Below are 18,441 nucleotides of genomic sequence, written 5' to 3' on the forward strand. Positions count from 1 at the left end.
CAGCGGCAGAGTGCCAAAATGCCCTAGCGTCAGTTAAAGACAAGCTAGCATCTACCTTCCAGTCATTTAGGGGTATGATGGATAGGGTACAGATGCCGTCCCCCCTTTACAGGGCTGCTAGTGCACCATCCTTGGCTGAGCCCTCAGTGGTTGGGATAGTGCAGGATGAGGAGGCAGGAGGGTCAGTGAGGGAAAGCCTTTCTAGATCCCAGACCTCCTCTCAGGTGGACTCAGCATCTGGCTCTGAGGTGGAAGAAGATTCCTCCAGGGGGGGAGGTACAAACTATCCCTTGATGATGTAGGGGATTTATTAAAGGCTATTTACGAAACATTAGAAATTCGGGAGGAGTCAGTCCAACTGTCCAAGCACGACCAGATGTATCAGGGGTGCAGTGCTCAAAAAGCCAGGGTATTTCCCGTGCACAAGTCGCTTATTGAGTGGCAGCAACCGGAAAGAAGACCTTTCTTTGCGGGGAATCTCAAACAGAGGTTTCCTTTTGAGGATGATGCTTCCCATCCGTGGAACAAGGTTCTAAAAAAACTGCTTCCGCAATAGGGTTAAAGCCAGCCCTTGCAGCCACCTGTGTGGCCAGGAATTTGGAATGCTGGCTTGGTCAGTTGCAGGCTCACATTTCTGCTGGCACTTCCAGGCAGCAGATTTTGAAATAGTTTCCTTTGCTGTTAAAAGCTGTTGGCTTCCTAGCTGATGCCTCAACAGAGTCGGTTAAGTTGGCGGCTAGGTCGGCAGCATTAGTAAATGCAGCCAGGTGGGCAGTCTGGTTAAAGACTTTGACGGGTGATGCGGCATCTAAGTTAAAACTCTGCGTCCTACCGTTCTTGGGTAACCATTTGTTTGGTCCAGGTCTCCAGGAGGCACTAGAGAGAACACAAGATAGGAAGAAAGCCTTCCCAGAAAAGAAAAAGAAAAACGAGGTTAAACGTTTTTTTTTTTTTTTGTGGCTTCAAGCAAAACCAGAATGATAGAGATGCCCATCCCAAGAAACATTGGTCAGGCCAAAAAGGGCGGGGTAGAGGAGGAATCCTGTTTAATCCTCCTCAGGCCACCCCCAAGTCCCAATGACGCCCGCGTCCCAGTGGGAGGAAGGCTGGGAGAGTTCCTTCCACAGTGGACAAAGTCAACATCAAGCCTGTTCGTGCAAGACATCATAAAGAACGGCTACAGGCTAGAATTCGATTCTCTCCCTCCCCCGATATTTTTGGTCACTCAGTTACCGAGGGACCAGAAGAAGGTGGAAGCCCTAGGTCTCTTACTAGGGGACCTATTGGACCAAAAAGTCCTGATTCAGGTTCCCCGGGAGGAGGAGGGCCAGGGGGTATACCCTCACGTTTTTGTAGTGAAGAAACCTTCCGGGAAGTACAGGTTGATCCGGAACCTTCATCCTCTCAACAAGTTTGTAAGGTACAAGCGTTTCAGGATGGAGTAAATATTCTCAGTAACCAACCTTCTCTTCCCAGGTTGTTTTATGGCCACAGTGGACCTCAGGGATGCTTATTTGCATGTCCCTATACGCCCGGAATGTAAAAAATTCCTGAGGCTAGCAGTACAGAGAGGTCCGCTAATCAGGCACTACCAATTCAGAGCTCTACCCTTCGGACTTTCGGACTTTCTTCCTCTCCGAGGATCTTCACCAAGGTCCTGGCGGAGGCACTGGCACCTTTGAGGATCCAAGGCATCACAGTGGTCCCTTATTTGGACGACCTCCTGTTCGTTGCCTCCTCAGGTCCCCAACTTGAGAAATATCTAAAGGAGTCCCAGAGCTTTCTGCAGTCTCTGGGGTGATTGATCAACGAGGACAAGTCCCAGTTATCTCCATCACAAGAGGTCCTATATCTAGGATACAGAATCTCCTCAGTGTCGAGAAAGGTTTTTCTTCCCAAGGAGAAGGTTCTGAAGGTGGAGCAAGCAGTAGCCCAGCTTCAGACCAACCAGGTTGCCCTGATCAGAAATGTGATGAGAGTTTTGGGGCTGATGTCGGCCTGTTTCCCGGCAGTGCCATGGGCACAAGGAGCCCTGCCCTTCAGGCCACGGCAGCCCAGATTTTGAACTGGGCCGAAGCGAATCTGGCTTCCTTGAAAGCGATACACTTGAAGGGTTCACTGAATAAACTAGCTGACTTTCTCAGTCGGCAGCCCATAAACCAGGACGAATGGTTCCTCAACGGGGAGGTGTTCAGAGAGATAGCGTCTCTCTGGGGGCAGCCAGAAGTGGACCTCTTTGCTGCAGAAGTAAACAAGAAGACACTAGAATTCTTCTCTATTCACCCACAGGACCGAGCTACGGGAATAGATGCCTTTGCCAACCTATGGCATTACAATCTGGCCTATGCCTTCCCTCCGGTAAGGTCGATTCCCAAGGTCATTCAGAAGTTCCTCAGGGAAGCTACGGACCTGATTATGGTTAATCCCTTTTGGCCCAAGAGGCCGTGATTCGCCAGCCTGAAAAAGCTGGCCCTCTGTCCGCCATGGACCCTTAGGGTCAGAGAAGATTTAATATCCTTAGGCCCGATCTTTCACCCTCAGATAAGGAGTCTGAAGTTGACGGCGTGGTTTCTGAGGAACAATTGTTGAAGGCCCACGGTTTCTCAAATAAAGTGGTTAGAACCCTTTTGGAATGGCGTAAACCGGTAACGAGAGCGATCTATTCCAAGGTCTGGAAAAAGTTCAGTTCCTGGCTAGCAGAGCAAGGTTTGGTTCGCCCAGGCATTCCAGCAGTGCTGGATTTTCTACAGGCAGGGGTGGAGATGGGGCTTTCCATCAGTACCCTTAAAGTGCAGACAGCAGCCTTGAGTATCTTTCTTGAGACTCCTCTCCAGCAAAAAATTTCAAAGCAGTGACAAGGTCCAAACCTGTGAAGGTTAGAGCCTGCCCCACCTGGGACTTATCTTTGGTGCTTAAAGCCCTTACCAAGAAGCCTTTTGAGCCCCTGGAGAAATCTTCGCTGAGACACATCGTCCTAAAGACGGTTTTCTTAGAAGCAATCACATCAGCTAGGAGGGTCAGTGATCTACATGCATTGTCGCTTTGGGAGCCTTTTTTGGTGGTCCTGGACGACAGAATCATCCTTAAGACTAACCCTAGTTTTTTGCCCAAGGTAGCCTCTGTGTTTTACAGAACCCAGGACATTGTCCTGCCAACTTTGTGTTCCTCTTCAGAAGCAGATGAAGGGGAATTATTTTGTTTATTAGATGGTAAAATAAATCTCTTGTTTTATTTGTAAACCACAAAGGAGTTTAGGCGTTCAGACGCTCTTTTTGTTAATCTTTCGGGTGCCCGTAAGGGTTACGAAGCATCCAAGTCATCCATCACTAGGTGGCTTAAGATGGCGATAGTTGAGGCTTACCAGTCAGGGAGTAAAAAAACGCCTTTGGTCAAAGCACATTCAACCCGGGCAGTCTCGGTATCCTGGGTATAGAGAGCCGGAGCCTCCCCGGAAGAGATATGCAAAGCAGCATGGTCGTCTTTTTCGACATTTGCAGGACACTACCGTTTAGACCTACTGTCGGACAAAGAACAAGCCTTTGGACGGAAGGTCCTCCAGACAGTAGTCCCACCCTAAACAAGTAAGTTCTTCCTTATTGTGACAAGACCCTTTGCTCGCTCGATTCTGCTCTCCCGACACTCCTCTGCTACTATTGAGTCAGCTTGCAGATTGCAACGTCTGATGGTCCAGTCATCCAAGGTTCCGGGATCCGAATTACAGCTATGTGCCGTTCAGACCCATTAAGAACACACACCAGGCAGGCTGTATGTAAGTTCAAACAGGACTCTCTTTAATGGCAGCATTCTGCTGGTTATACAGTATACAGTTTACAAGCTTATCATCAATCAAAGAACAATGAAATCTCCACCCCCTTTTCACACACTGGGGCTTCCATACAGATTATAGGTAGACACTCTGGTGCCGACCCTGACAAGACACATTTCTTTAGATAATGACATCAGTGAAGTTAATTACTAATTGTAACAGAATACAGAATAACAGAATAACAACGAAGCAATCAGAATAATTAACCTGAGCCAATTATCTAATCATTTAGCCTGACGAGGTGAATAGGCATCTCGTCTGCAATTCCCCACTATACAATACACATCTCTTAAGGTCTTCTTTACACACACAATAGATCAATTAACCTTTAGAATAGAGAGCTGGCTGGTGGTGGGACATTAGCATTTCAACAGTCTGTTATGCAGAGGAATGAGTCACTCTGGCCCATATGAAATCACCTGTAATATGTCCCATCTCATGTAATACATGAATTATGATTTATTAGCAACCCTCTCCTGTGTAACAGATGTCAAGTAGAAACACTTTAGCATCCCAAGGTCCATGACACTTATCATCTCAAGAGGCTGTCCTGGAAGACGACTAGAGAAAAAACGGAGTTAGGCTTATCGGTAACTCTGTTTCTAGGAGTCGTCCAGGACAGCCAGTTTTTTTTCCCACCCAGTGTAATGTATAACTATGATAATGAGCTAACGGTGTGTTAGTATGTTATGTCTTTCAGGTCCTTCTGGTAGTTCTCGGGTAAACTGAGGAGGGGGGCCTGGAGGACCACCTTTTAAAGAAAGGGGTGTGCGTGTTTCCTGACCCAGAGGGAGGAGCCCAAGGTCTCAAGAGGCTGTCCTGGAAGACTCCTAGAAACAGAGTTACCCATAAGCCTAACTCCGGTTTTTCTTTGTTTTTGGTTGCAATTTTGCAAATTAGTAATTTTTCTTCATAAATTTTGGCCAAAATGTATACTGCTACATTGTTTTGGTAAAAATATCCCAAGTTATCGGTGAATAGTATTGGGGCTATGTGAAAGTTATAGAGTCTACAAGCTATGATCCAATCAAACTGATCACACCTGATGTACGGACGGCCTATCTCATTTCTTAAGACACTAACAAGCCAGGAAAGTGTGAATACCCCTCAAATGATCCCTTTTTGAAAGTAGACATTCCAAGGAATTTAGTAAGAGGCATGATGAGTTTTTTGAAATTCTAATATTTTCCCACAATTATTTGCAAAATTTCGATTTTTTTTTCCCCCCACAAAATTGTCATATTAACAGGTTATTTCTCTGACATGGCATATGCATACCACAAATTACACCCCAAAATAAATTTTGCTACTGAGTAAGGCGATACCACATGTGTGAGACTTTTACACAGTTTGTTTAATAACATCCTCAAACTCTGGAATCTTAAACAGAAAGTGATAATGAGAGAGGAGTCAACAACACATTGATGGGGGTCTTCAGGATCAGTCCAGTCTTCATCTTGGTTGTTCTCCCCCATACTCACCCTCTGACCCCTGGTGGGGATCAGTACCGCTGTTATTCATGACTAATTAATGGACTAAATAAGGAAGTGCAGGACTTCTTGTGTTTGGAAGATGACAATGAGTGATAGAGGGGGTGGGGACACTCGTCCTATAATCCCCCTCATCACTGTCACTCCTATAAAAGACAGTTCTCGTTGTTTCCTCACTCTCTGACTAAGGTCCATGAATAAAGAAATTATCTGGTAGGAGATCAGAGGACCCATTTACTAGTTACCTTGAGGGGGAATTGTAAGATCCTCAGAGACAAAGCTGCCTGATGTGGGTGGAGTCCTGGTTTAGGGGAACCAATCTGCTCATGTCTAGTAATAATCTTTTTATATCTATTTTAGTAGATGGACGGGAGATGAGGAAAACCTCAGAGGATTGTCTCACTTTGTCTCCAGACTGTAAAGTAGAAGATGAGGACATCACACAGTATAGTCCAGGAGAAAACCAGACTACTTCAAATGTCCATCCGGCACCACACAGTGTAGATGGACCATCGTATTCCTCTTATCCTGTGGAACCTCAGACTGTGCGGGACGGTGCCGGACCATCGTATTCCTCTTATCCTGAGGAACCTCAGACTGTGCGGGACGGTGCCGGACCATCGTATTCCTCTTATCCTGAGGAACCTCAGACTGTGAGGGACGGTGCCGTCCTTCCAATATATAAAAGGTTTTCCTGTACTGAGTGCGGGAAGTGTTTCCCTTGTAAATCCCATCTTAATGTGCATAAAAGATCTCACACAGGTGAGAAGCCATATTTCTGTCCTGAGTGCGGGAAATGTTTTTCACAGAAGTCCAGTCTTTTCACACATCAAAGATCTCACACGGGGGAGAAGCCGTATTCCTGTCCTGAGTGCGGGAAATGTTTTTCAAGGAAGTCCAATCTTTACAGACATCAGAGATCTCACAAGGGGCGAAAGTCGTATTCCTGTCCTGAGTGCAAGAAATGTTTTTCAGTGAAGTCCCATCTTTACACACATCAGAGATCTCACACAGGGGAGAAGAAATATTCCTGTCCTGAGTGCGGGAAATGTTTTTCACACACGTCCAGTCTTTACACCCATCAGAGATCTCACACGGGGCAAATGCCATATTCCTGTTCTGAGTGTGGGAAATGTTTTTCAGTGAAGTCCCATCTTTTCACACATCAGAGATTGCACACGGGAGAGAAGCCATATTCCTGTCCTGAGTGTGGGAAATGTTTTTTGATGAAGTCCAATCTTTACACACATCAGAGATCTCACACAGGTGAAAAGCCATATTCCTGTCCTGAGTGTGGAAAATGTTTTTCAGAGAAGTCCAATCTTTACAGACATCAGAGATCTCACACGGGGGAGAAGCCATATTCCTGTCCTGAGTGTGGGAAATGTTTTTCACAGAAGCCCCATCTTGACACACATCAGAGATCTCACACGGGGGAGAAGCCGTATTCCTGTCCTGAATGCGGGAAAAAAATCTCACGTAAGTCCACTCTTTACAGCCATAAAAGATTGCACACAGGGGAGAAGCCGTATTCCTGTCCTAAGTGCGGGAAATGTTTTGCAGATAAGTCCAGTCTTTCCAGACATCAGAGATCTCACACGGGGAAGAAGCCACTTTCCTGTCCTAAGTGAGGGAAATGTTACTCACTGAAGTCCTGTCTTTCTGTACATCAGGGATCCCACACAAACCTCGAGGTGTATTTGTGCCTTGAGTGTGGGAAATGTCTTGTATATGAATGTTGCTGGACATCACAGGTCTCATGTGGGGAAGAAGCACACCCTGATATACACCTCAGATGTACTCCATGGCTGATCTTCATCATGTAAGAAACAGTTCATAAGGAGATCAGAGATCACCAAAGACATGGATGAAGTGTTTTACCTTGTTGGCCATTGATAGCAGTATAAAAATAAAAATTGAGTCATTACCTTTCATTGGCTGAGCACATTTTGTGGTGTAAGATTTCACAAACACTTAGAGGTCTGTTTTTAAATAAAATGGTTGAATGAATGTGAGCGGCATTCACCCAGCCATGATGAATATTGAAAAAGAGTGGGGGTTCCGCGCATCCTAACACGCAGACATGGTGAAAAATATAAATATAAATAAATATATAAATATAAATACTAATCAGTGATATCACAGAAGAGAGCAAATAAAGGCTCAATAAAATCCAGTGAAAAAGTGAGAATATCCAAACATCAAGAAATAAAAAATATATATATAAAAATATATATGATTAATGTAGTGGAGTCTATAACCGTGAAAAAGTGTCCATAAATAGGATGAGAAATAGATAAATAAAAAATGTGGTGATCCGGTGCTAGTAGTAATTCTTCAAATAAACATAGGCTGCCAAAGAAAATGTAGCTGATGTAATCTCAAAGCAGTCCAATAAAAAGTGTTGACAGACGGGTGTAATACTCCCTCCCTGGGCTCCCGGGACTCTTACCTCCGTGCAGATAATTAAGTGCATCCACTGTAGGTATCTCTACCAGACCTCCGTATGTAGGTTCCACTAATCCTCCTTAGATATCCATGACCGGGTCCTCTCCGTGCAGATAATTAAGTGCATCCACTGTAGGTATCTCTACCAGACCTCCGTATGTAGGTTCCACTAGTCCCCCTTAGATATCCATGACCGGGTCCTCTATCCGTCCAGACAGTCAGTGTGCCCAAGAGAAGAAGCAGGGGAAACACAAAAACAAAGGAGGGGACTCCAATCGTGAAGTAGTAAGCACAGGCAGATATTTATTAAAAGGGAAAAAGCTGCGCTTACATGCGATCTAAAAAATATGTACAGCAAGGTACTATTTCAAAAACGAGCGGCGTTTCAAGCGCCTGTATACGTCACTCCAGCTGTACGTCCTCCCGTCCAATCCCGGGACGTACTGATTTCCTTGGCTCCATTTAGTGGTCATAATGCAGTATGGTGCTATTTTTACTGCTTGAGGTATTTCATAAAAAATGCCGTTTTTTTTTTTTTTTTTAAAGATAAGACACAGATACAATCATAAAAGCAACTTCACATTACCGATAGATTGCAATGAGCATATGAGATATAATGACCATACAAAACTGTTGCTCATCAAATTTTGTTTCTTTTTTTTTATTGAGAGAAACGATAAGAAAGAAAGAAGAAAAAAAAGGAAAGAAGAAAAAAAAACAGGAAAGGGGGGGTGACAGGTTGGGAGGGGCAATTACCCCCCGGGAGCCCAGATCGGTAACGCTGAACTGGCGCTGGGGATCCTAAACGGAGGATCCAGCCATGTATTGGGTGAATTCGCCAGAGAAACGAAAGAGGTTCCAGTGAATCCATCTGGAATTATGTTCCTCCGACTTGTCTCGCAGTGCAGATGTCAGATCTTCCATTTGCTCAATGTCCCTCACTCTTGCGAACCATTGGGCCACCGTGGGCACAGACTGTTGCTTCCAGAAAGGTGGGATGCTGGCCCGGGCAGCATTAAGGAGATGTTTGAGGAGGGATTTATGGTAACGTTTCCTTGATAGGGGGTAAGGTTAAGGAGAACAACAGCCGGGTTATCCTGAAGGGGGACGTCCGTGAGTTTCTGTATGAGCTTAAGTACCGGTTGCCAGAAAGTTTGGCGCACAGGGCAGTCCCAAAAAATATGCAATAGAGTGCCTGGGTGTAGGCCGCAATGTCAGCATCGGTCAGTTTGTAGAGGAGATATCTTAGCCAGTACAGAACGAGTCCTGTACCAGCGTGTCTCTATTTTATATGTGGTCTCTTGATATTTGCTGCATAGAGAAGATTTCTGTGCGAAAAAGAGCATGCAGTCTTTTTGGGGTTCTGTGAAGGTGACATGCAAGTCTCTTTCCCATTTTGCTAAGAATGGCGTGAAGATCTAACACGTATTTGTAGGAGGTAGATAAGGACCTCCGGATCGGACCCTCTCCCATACAGAGTTCCTCAAAAGGGTGAAGCTTTCTGAGGAAATGGGCTGACTTGGGAAGTGAACTGAGAAAGTGAGATAGTTGGTTGACCCTCCAGATGTCTATTAAAAGTGGGGCCTGGCCTGAGAACAAGTTCTCCGTAGTGAGCCAACCGGTGGGACGCAGGAATGAGGAAGCCCTCATGAGACCCTGTGGGACTTGTGAGATAAAAGGCAGATCGGTAAGGCCAGGTACAAAATCCAGATGTAATAAAGACAAATATATAGCGCAACCCCCAATGAGAATAATGGAGAAAATGCAACACTCAAAAAAAGAATGTAACAAATGTAACAATAATAAATAAATAGTGAATCCGTGTATCTAACACACCAAATTGGGTAAAAGGAAAACAAATAAATGAAGTCCACTGAATGTAAAGGAAAACACTCGATCATTTTTCAAAGGATGGCCAGTGTCTCCAACAGTAGTATTACTTCACTGTGCACAGTGGCAATCATGAGAAATAAATAAATAGTAAATGAATCAATAGGTCTGCTGTAACAAGCTATCGAGATGTGTAAAAAACATGTAGTCCACTTGTAATGAATGAGAGCGCTGAGTCACCACTCAGAGAAGCGGCTGAATCCTCCACACATAGTACAGCCTGCATAGAAAACACTCGATCACTATTCACAGGATGGCCAGTGTTTCCAACAGTAATATTACTTCACTGTGCAAGGTGGCAATCATGAGAAATAAATAAATGGTGAATGAATCAATAGGTCTGCTGTAACAAGCTATCAAGATGTGTAAAGAAACATGTAGTCCACTTGTAATGAATAAGAGCGCTGAGTCACCACTCAGAGAAGCGGTTAAATCCTCCACACATAGTACAGCTTCAATATGCAGAAAAAGAGATGTAAAAATCCGGGCTGTGTGGCCCCTTACAAGAAAAGATGGATCTCTATGACAAGAGATCATATAGGCATAAGGTAAGGATTTCTTTGTACCGGAGGGGTGCAGGAAACGGGAGATCCGTCTTCCCAGGGTCACTCACACTCTGTTCAGCGCGGCTTGTTTGCAGCTCTCCCGGAGGTATAGTGATCAGGAAATGGAATTAGAGGAGAAAAGAGGACTTCATAGTGCAACCAATTTAAAAATGTTCATATGAACCTCTTTATTTGTAAAAAAAAGTTGCAATAGACATCTAGGTTTAGCAACCACTTTTTTCATGAATTCAATAATGAAAAAAACGAGAGAGAAATGTCCATGTATGTGGTTTAAGCCCTGCTGCCCGCCTGACCAGTGAGAGCTGTGAAGGCGATACTACTGGTACCACGGAAGACCAACAACGGTCACTCGTAGGTCTCCGTCCAGGCAGATCGCTGCTCGAATGGACAGCTGAGAGGGCGTGCGTGCGTGCTAGCGTGATGGTCACCTGACGCGTTTCGTGATTGACGTTTTCAAAGGTGATACCTTTGAAAACGTCAATCACGAAGCGCTGTCCCATCGAGCAGCGATCTGCCTGGACGGAGACCTACGAGTGACCGTTGTTGGTCTTCCGTGGTACCGGTAGTATCGCCTTCCCAGCTCTCACTGGTCAGGCAGGCAGCAGGGCTTAAACCACATTGCTGATTTTTGTCTTTCTTTGTTTTTAAAACTTTTTTATTTTATCAGCCAGTTCCTGCATTGGACTTTTACCCAGCTGTATCTGGGATTGTAGTGGAACTGTTCCACCATTGTACATATTTTTTATCAGTTTAATCCCCTTTTTTATAATAAAGGCTTGCATCCTTTTTTGAAACCTATCACACTATGTGGATTCCTTTCTTTTTGCTCGAGTGACATCAAGAGTGCATACCCGGAGATCTCCTTAGGCATTACCTAATACTGCTTTGGGAAAACGGCTTCTTCCACGTATCCGGCATAGAGGATTGCCCAGCAGAACTATCCAAGGTACCACCACCTACCGCCCTTTGCCCTTAGGGGTGCTGACATCTGGTGAGTGGGGACCCATATGGGGGAGCACAAAAGTCACACAATATACATCTGTGAGGAATCGTCACTTGAAGTCACCCTACTGTGTTATATATATATCACATCTCTTTCCCATCATTTTTGGCATGTTTACTCTGATGGTTGAACTTTGAACCTAATGCGCCTGGCAAATACGAGACTTTAGTTATTTTCAGGGGTTATAGCCCATCCTGTACAGCATCACGGCCAGAGGGGTTGATTACTGTGTATTATCCTGCATTGAGGGACTACTCCCTGTCTCCTAATTTCATTTATCCACATGTTTTTCACCTGTGTTGGTAAATCATCTGCTAACTAGGTGCGGTTCCACTTCCTTACCCCACATAAGGGGCCAGATTCACAAAGAGATACGACGGTGTATCTACAGATACACCATCGTATCTCTGACTTACACTGGTCCTATCTATGCGCCTGATTCATAGAATCACATACGCATAGATAGGGCTAAGATCCGACAGTGTTACAATGTGTTACACTGTCGGATCTTTTTTTCAATTTAAAAATGGCGCCGGGGGCGTTCCCGCTGATTTACGATAAATAATATGTAAATCAGCGAGATACGCAAATTCACGAACGTACGCGGACCCGTCGCAGTGTTCTTACGTCGTTTCCGTAGCGGTTTTCCGACGTATACTTACCCCTTCTTTTATCAGGCGCAGCCAATGTTAAGTATAGCCGGCGTTCCGGCGTTGAATTTGAATTTTCCTACGTCGTTTGCGTACGCCGATTCACGAACACGCGCGTCGCAAGTCCCGCTCACGTCGCAACCACTGACGTCCTAGTGACGTCAGTGGGAGCAATGCACGCCGGGAAATTCCCCCCGGACGGCGCATGCGCATTTAAATCGGCGCGGGAACGCGCCTGATTTAAATAGTACACTCCCCTAGCCGCGGAATTTGAATTCTGCCGGGGGATTTAGGATCCGCCGTCGCAAGTTTGGAGGTAAGTGGTTTGTGAATTAGCCACTTGCCTCCTAAACTTGCGGGAGCGGATCTTAATTCACGTAGATCGAGCGGATCTATAGATCCGCTGAGCTACGTGAATCTGGCCCAGGGACTTTTTTCAATCAATATTGTCAGCCACAGCCTGCTAGGGCTCTGATTGGTTTCACATTTGTTTTATTTGTATTTGATTCACTATTGATCTATATCCCTTAAGGATCTAATTTTGATTTTGCTACTTATTGCAGGATCTTATCTTATTGGTTTCACATTAACTGTTTTTTGCACGGTGAATTTTTTCACATATATATTTTCACTTACATTAATTTGCTACTATTTATATCTTTATTTATACCTATCTCTATTATTGGAGCTGGTATAATCAATATCAGATGCACTAGGTTATAGGCATTTTTTTGATCGGGATTGGAGTCCCGACTCTTCACTGGCCTGCACAGAGTCCTGACCCTATCATACATAAGTCTTTATTATTATTATTTTGGCTGTTTTTCACTCACTGGATTTTTATTTATACAATTTGTCTCACTCAAGGGTCAATCACTTCTTTGGAAGCACCTACGGCTATGCACTGATATAACCAGTTTTTTTCAATAGCACTAATAAAAGGGGTAACCCAAACACGCTGAAAGGGTAACAGTGTGTGATTACAGAGAACTCACAACCATTGGCTTCCTCTGTGTCTGAGATTACCCGACAAGGGTTTAACACTTTTATAGGACACTCCTTGGATCTCCAGACCTTATAGGTCGAGCAGCGCCACCATCCCAATTTTTTCTGTATTACTATTCGGTCTCTTTGAGATCTTTTAGGGAGGCAGCAGCTAAACTAACACATCCTAAGCGCGGATTCTCTTTTTCCTTGTATATGTACATGCGGCGGTCTTTAAGCGGTTAAAGAAAAAATATAAATCCGAATAAGAAGTATTACTACTATATGAAAAATTCCTCCAATGAAAAAATTTCTAAATATAGAAGTGAAAAGTGAAAAATAGATAAATAAAAGTAAAAAATACAGTAGGAATTGTGACTGCTTCCTAGTTATGCAACAATGTGATTCAAACGTGTATAATTATAACATCAGCAATATATATATCAATATATTGAAGGGCAGAAACAACACAGCATGCCCCTGCAGTATGACACAACCATGTGATTAGGTCAGACTGACATCAAAGGAAAAAACAAGAAAAAACAATGTTCCCTTCAGGTTATATGAGATCTCCGCAAACTACCAAGAGATATATGAAACAGTCCACAATCCAATGAAATGACAGTGATTCATGTACAATCTAAGGATTAGCCATTCAATTCCTCTCTGCCTCATCTGTCAGCCAAGGTCAGCATGCGATATTTGCGTCCCCCCTTTATGTCCCCACTCACCGGACAGATGTCCCCCCGAAGGGGTGTAGAGCCTTACAGGAACAGTGCCGTTGGTTCGCTTACCACTAGTGTTGAGCGGAATACGCCATATTCGATTTCGCGATATATCACGAATATATAGCCGAATATTCGAGAAATATTCGCTAAAATCGAATATTCGTGATATTTTATCGAAATGAAATGTTTGCGAAATTTCGCTATTGCGAATGCGAAAATAATTGCGAAATTTCGACAACTGCGGTAGGAGCACTCTGATTGACTCATTCAGAAATCGAATATTCGTGATATTTTATCGAAATTTCGCAAAATGCGAATGCAAAATTGATTGCGGAGTTTCGACAACTGCTGTAGGAGCACTCTGATTGGCTCATTCAGAAATCGAATATTCCTGATATTTTATTGAAATTTCGCAAAATGCGAATGCGAAATTGATTGCGGAATTTCGACAACTGCTGTAGGAGCACTCTGATTGGCTCATTCGGAAATCGAATATTCCTGATATTTTATCAAAATTTCGCAAATGCGAATGCGAAAATAATAGCGAAATTTTAACAACTGTGGTAGGAGAACTCTGATGCAAAAGAAGGGCGGAGAAAATAATCGCGCAATATTCCTATTGCCGAATATTCGCATTGCGAATATTCTGCAATATAAAATGATCGCTTCAGCTACTCGGCCCAGTGTCTCTAATCATACCAGCAATGCTTTTAGACGTCGATGGAGATCACTAGGATGTGATCTGTTTTAAAAATAAAATTTAAAAAATGCGAATATTCGGAATAGCGAATATTGGCCGCGAAATTCGATATATTCACGAATACTCGAATATGCCATATTCGAGCCGAATATTCGCAATACGAATATTCGTGAGCAACACTACTTACCACCTGTTGTTGGGCAGCATCCTCGGCGGGGCACCGTGGCCTTGTTCAGGTAGATGATAGGCATGGAATGAAAAAAAGGGGGAGTCCACATTGGGTAATATTGTTGGTACTATAGATCAGTTTATTGTAAAAAATGTTGGTAGTACCATACAAAAAATCTGTTTAAAATTTGTAAAAAATAAAGTAAAATATAAAAAACAAGCTTGCTAACAAACAAGCATCACCAGAAAGATACAGCCTCGATCCTCCCGTAGGCTATCACATCAGGTAATTCCCGGGTGTAGTTTTAAAGGGGGTAATATTAAAGGATCACTAAAGGAATTTTTTTTTTTTAGCTAAATAGCTTCCTTTACCTTACTGCAGTACTGGTTTCATGTCCTTATTGCTCGTTTTTGCTTTGATGTTGCTGTAAAACTGCTCTGATCTCCACACTTCCTGGTTGCCTGTTTGCTTATAACCACAGTACTGGGAGCTTTCTCACGGTGGTCTAAGCTGTCATTACTGTGTGTCTAAAACTTCTCAGAACCAATCAGATTCATTTTAAAAACAAAACACTGCCCCCCTGGATTTGTTTGTTTTTGTTCTGTGTGTCTCTTTACTTCACATAAACATGAAACCAGTTTAAAAACGAAAGTGAAACTGTAGGCACATTATATGATTGAATTTAATCAGTTTTTAATCATTTTTAAAAGAAATCAGTTAACTTTTATGTCTCTATACCCTGTAAACAGTCATTTCAGCAAAAAAAAAAAAATTCCTTTAGTGACCCTTTAAGAATACTGGAAAATCTTACCAAGGCTGATAACTGCACTTGTTTAGGGCAGATGGAATGTGAGCGTTGTGGAAAGCAGATATAACTCTGATATTAGCAAGCAGCAGAGGGTGATCAGCTGTTCACAATCAAAGATAGAAAATCCCAGCACGGCTGTGTAGCAGTTTACAGTGCTGAGAACTAGGTAACATGGATGGCCACACTGCAAAGTTAAAAAAGAGCAAGAAAGGGCAAACGGCCAAGGCAGCAGAGTGATCCAAAAGCCTAAAGAGGCTAGCAGAAATTACATGCCACGGATTACTTACCAAACGCTCAGATCCCAAAAGGTTCAGCCCATAGAGAGTCACGAAACTCACCGCAGGCTCCGACGGGGAGCCTTTGAATGTGATCCCCAACCCCGCCGTCACCGTACGACGCTCCGACGGTGCGGCGTGTGACATCACGGGGTCAACGCGCCCCCTCATCGCAAGACACTTTGCAATGCTGCGTCTGTACGCCTACTTGAGGCGTACAGACGCAGCATTGCAAAGTGTCTTGCGATGAGGGGGCGCGTTGACCCCGTGATGAGAGGGAGCAGACACTCAGTGTTGTGTCACTAGGCAGAACAGGGAGATTTCTTGTTTACAAAGGCATTTCCCCATTCTGCCGTTCCGTGACACGATCGCGGGACACAGCGGACATCAAGTTCACGGGTCTCACGGGCACTGACACAGAGACCGCGGCGGGCGCACGTGTGACAGCTAGGCGGCAGATTCAAAGCAACGTGTATATATACACGTTACTTTGCCTGCCTGTGCCATCTGCCGACGTATAGTGCGTTAGGCAGTCTGCAAGTGGTTAAAGTAGGTCTTGGTCTTTTTTTTTTAATGATACCTTTCTCAAAAGCTTCATCACTTATACCAAAGAGGATTTTCTGATCATTCTCTAGGTTGATGGTGGTTATCCTAGTTTACCATTACCAGAGGCGGACTGACAACTCATGGGGCCCCCGGGCAAGAGCAGATAATGGGGCCCCCTGTGCCCCCCACCCACACATATGAAAAGCCACACCTACATACATATTGCACTGCACACATTACAAATGTTTGTCACAGAATTTCGCTACGCTATGTTCAAAATAAATGTTCAAAGGGTCACTAAAGGAAAAAAAAAATTGCCTAAAATTAATTAGGCAGATTCAGGCCGGCGTATCAGTAGATACGCCGGCCTAAGTCAGAATCTGCGCCGACGCATATTTAAGCGTATTCTGGAAACCAGATACACTTAAATTAGGCTCAGATACGAGCGGCGTAAGTGTCTTACACCGTCGTATCCTAAACTGTAATTTTTAGGCTGACTGCTAGGTGGCACTTCCATTGCGGTCGGCCTAGAATATGTAAATGAGTAGTTACGCCAATTCACGAACATACGCTTGCCCGACGCAGTAAAGATACGCCGTTTACGTAACGTATTTTCAGGCCTAAAGTTATTCCATCAAATAGCTGGAATAGTAATGTTAAGTATGGCCGTCGTTCCGCGTCGAAATTTGAAAATTTTACGTTGTTTGCGTAAGTCGTCCGTGAATAGGGCTGGACGTAATTTACGTTCACGTCGAAACCAATAGGACCGTGCGGCGTACTTTGCCGCAATGCACACTGGGATATGTACACGGACGGCGCATGCGCCGTTCGTAAAATACGTCAATCACGTCAGGTCACCCCCCATTAACATAAAACACGCCCCCTCAGCCGAATTTTAATTAGGCGCGCTTACGCTGGCCCGATTTACGTTACGTCGCTGTAACTTAGCAGGCAAGTACTTTGTGAATCATGTACTTGCCTCGCTAACTTACGGCGGCATAGTGTAAACATGATACACTACGCCACCGCAAAGTTAGGGCGGTCTTTCTGAATCTAGCTAAATGTCTGCAAGGTAGACAGACAGAATAGTGTAATGATTCTGTTAAAAAACGAGTAAATACCTATTAAATTCCTTCATCTATATCACCTCCGGCATTCTAGTTTCTGTTTTCTCATTCACTTCCTGGTTTGCATTGTTTGTTCATGTAAGAACTACATTTCCCAGTATGAATTGCGGCACGCCCAGTAATTCACCCCTCCTTGAAGTCCCTAACACGTAGAGAGCGTCCTGCCACACAGATGTAGTTCCCAGGAGGGGGCGAGCTAGGGTTGCCACCATTTCATCGGGCCAAACCAGAACATTTTAGAGGCGTACAGCAATTTTTTTTGTAGTACATGCTATAGGATGGTAAGAGACTCGGGACACCTTTGAGTTGCCCTAGGAGAGTAGTAAGGAGGCACGCATAGCGCGCTGCAGTGAACAGTGGCTGTGGCCAAATTGTGTAAACATTGGAGAGGGGGTGGACTTAAAGGGGCATGGTTAAATAAAACAAAAGCATTTGTGTGCCCATAAAATATGATTAGATTAATAAAAAAATAGGAACATAGCCTACCTTAAAAGTGGACATTGTCAGTCAGAAGAGCAGTGGGCGGTGTCAGTAAGCAGTATATGGTGTCAGTAGGCAGCGGATGGTGTCAGTAGGCAGAGGACGGTGTCAGTAAGCAGTGGGCGGTGTCAGTAGGCAGCCGACGGTGTCAGTAGGCAGCGGACGGTGTCAGTAGGCAGCGGACGGTGTTAGTAGGTAGTGGGCTTTTAATTACCAAATAAAAACCACCAAAAAATCAAAGCAATCCACAGGCACCCCACAAATAGAAAAGAAAGATGATATTAGATCAAGGCTACTGAGTGAGCACTGCACATAAAGTAATCATGCCAGGATGGTACTGCAGGGAGAACTAGACTGCGATCTTCAATCAGCAGCCATGTCCCTGGAAAGACCAGAATGACAAACCCCACACTGGAGAGAGACTGTGAACTGTAGGAAAGTAAAGAGCCTCAGCTCTGCACTTACCCAGCGGTTGGTGTCCCCTTAGCTCACACGGCAGGCTCTGTGCATCGGCTCTGTTTGTTCCTCCCGCTTTCCAGACAGGTCACATGTTCAGCTTGCAGAGGGCAAGAGCTTGAGGCTGTGTCTGCATGGAGTAGCCACTGGCGCGTCTCTCCCCCCTCACAGCACACAGTCACCCTGTAATGTGTCACAGCAAAATATACACAGCGCCGTCATTAGACCATTACATTCGGCATCGTAGCGCGAGCTACGGTATGCCGGTCTTAAATTTTTAAACCCCGTACTCACT

At 44.4% G+C, this 18,441-nt stretch overlaps 1 pseudogene; it reads left to right on the plus strand.

The window, feature by feature from the left end:
• The first annotated feature begins 977 nt into the window (after positions 1-977).
• Positions 978-18,441, plus strand: part of LOC120935222 — an 87,570-nt pseudogene continuing 70,106 nt past the window's right edge.

Source organism: Rana temporaria, chromosome 4 (genome assembly GCF_905171775.1).
Source record: "Rana temporaria chromosome 4, aRanTem1.1, whole genome shotgun sequence".
Taxonomy (NCBI): domain Eukaryota; kingdom Metazoa; phylum Chordata; class Amphibia; order Anura; family Ranidae; genus Rana; species Rana temporaria.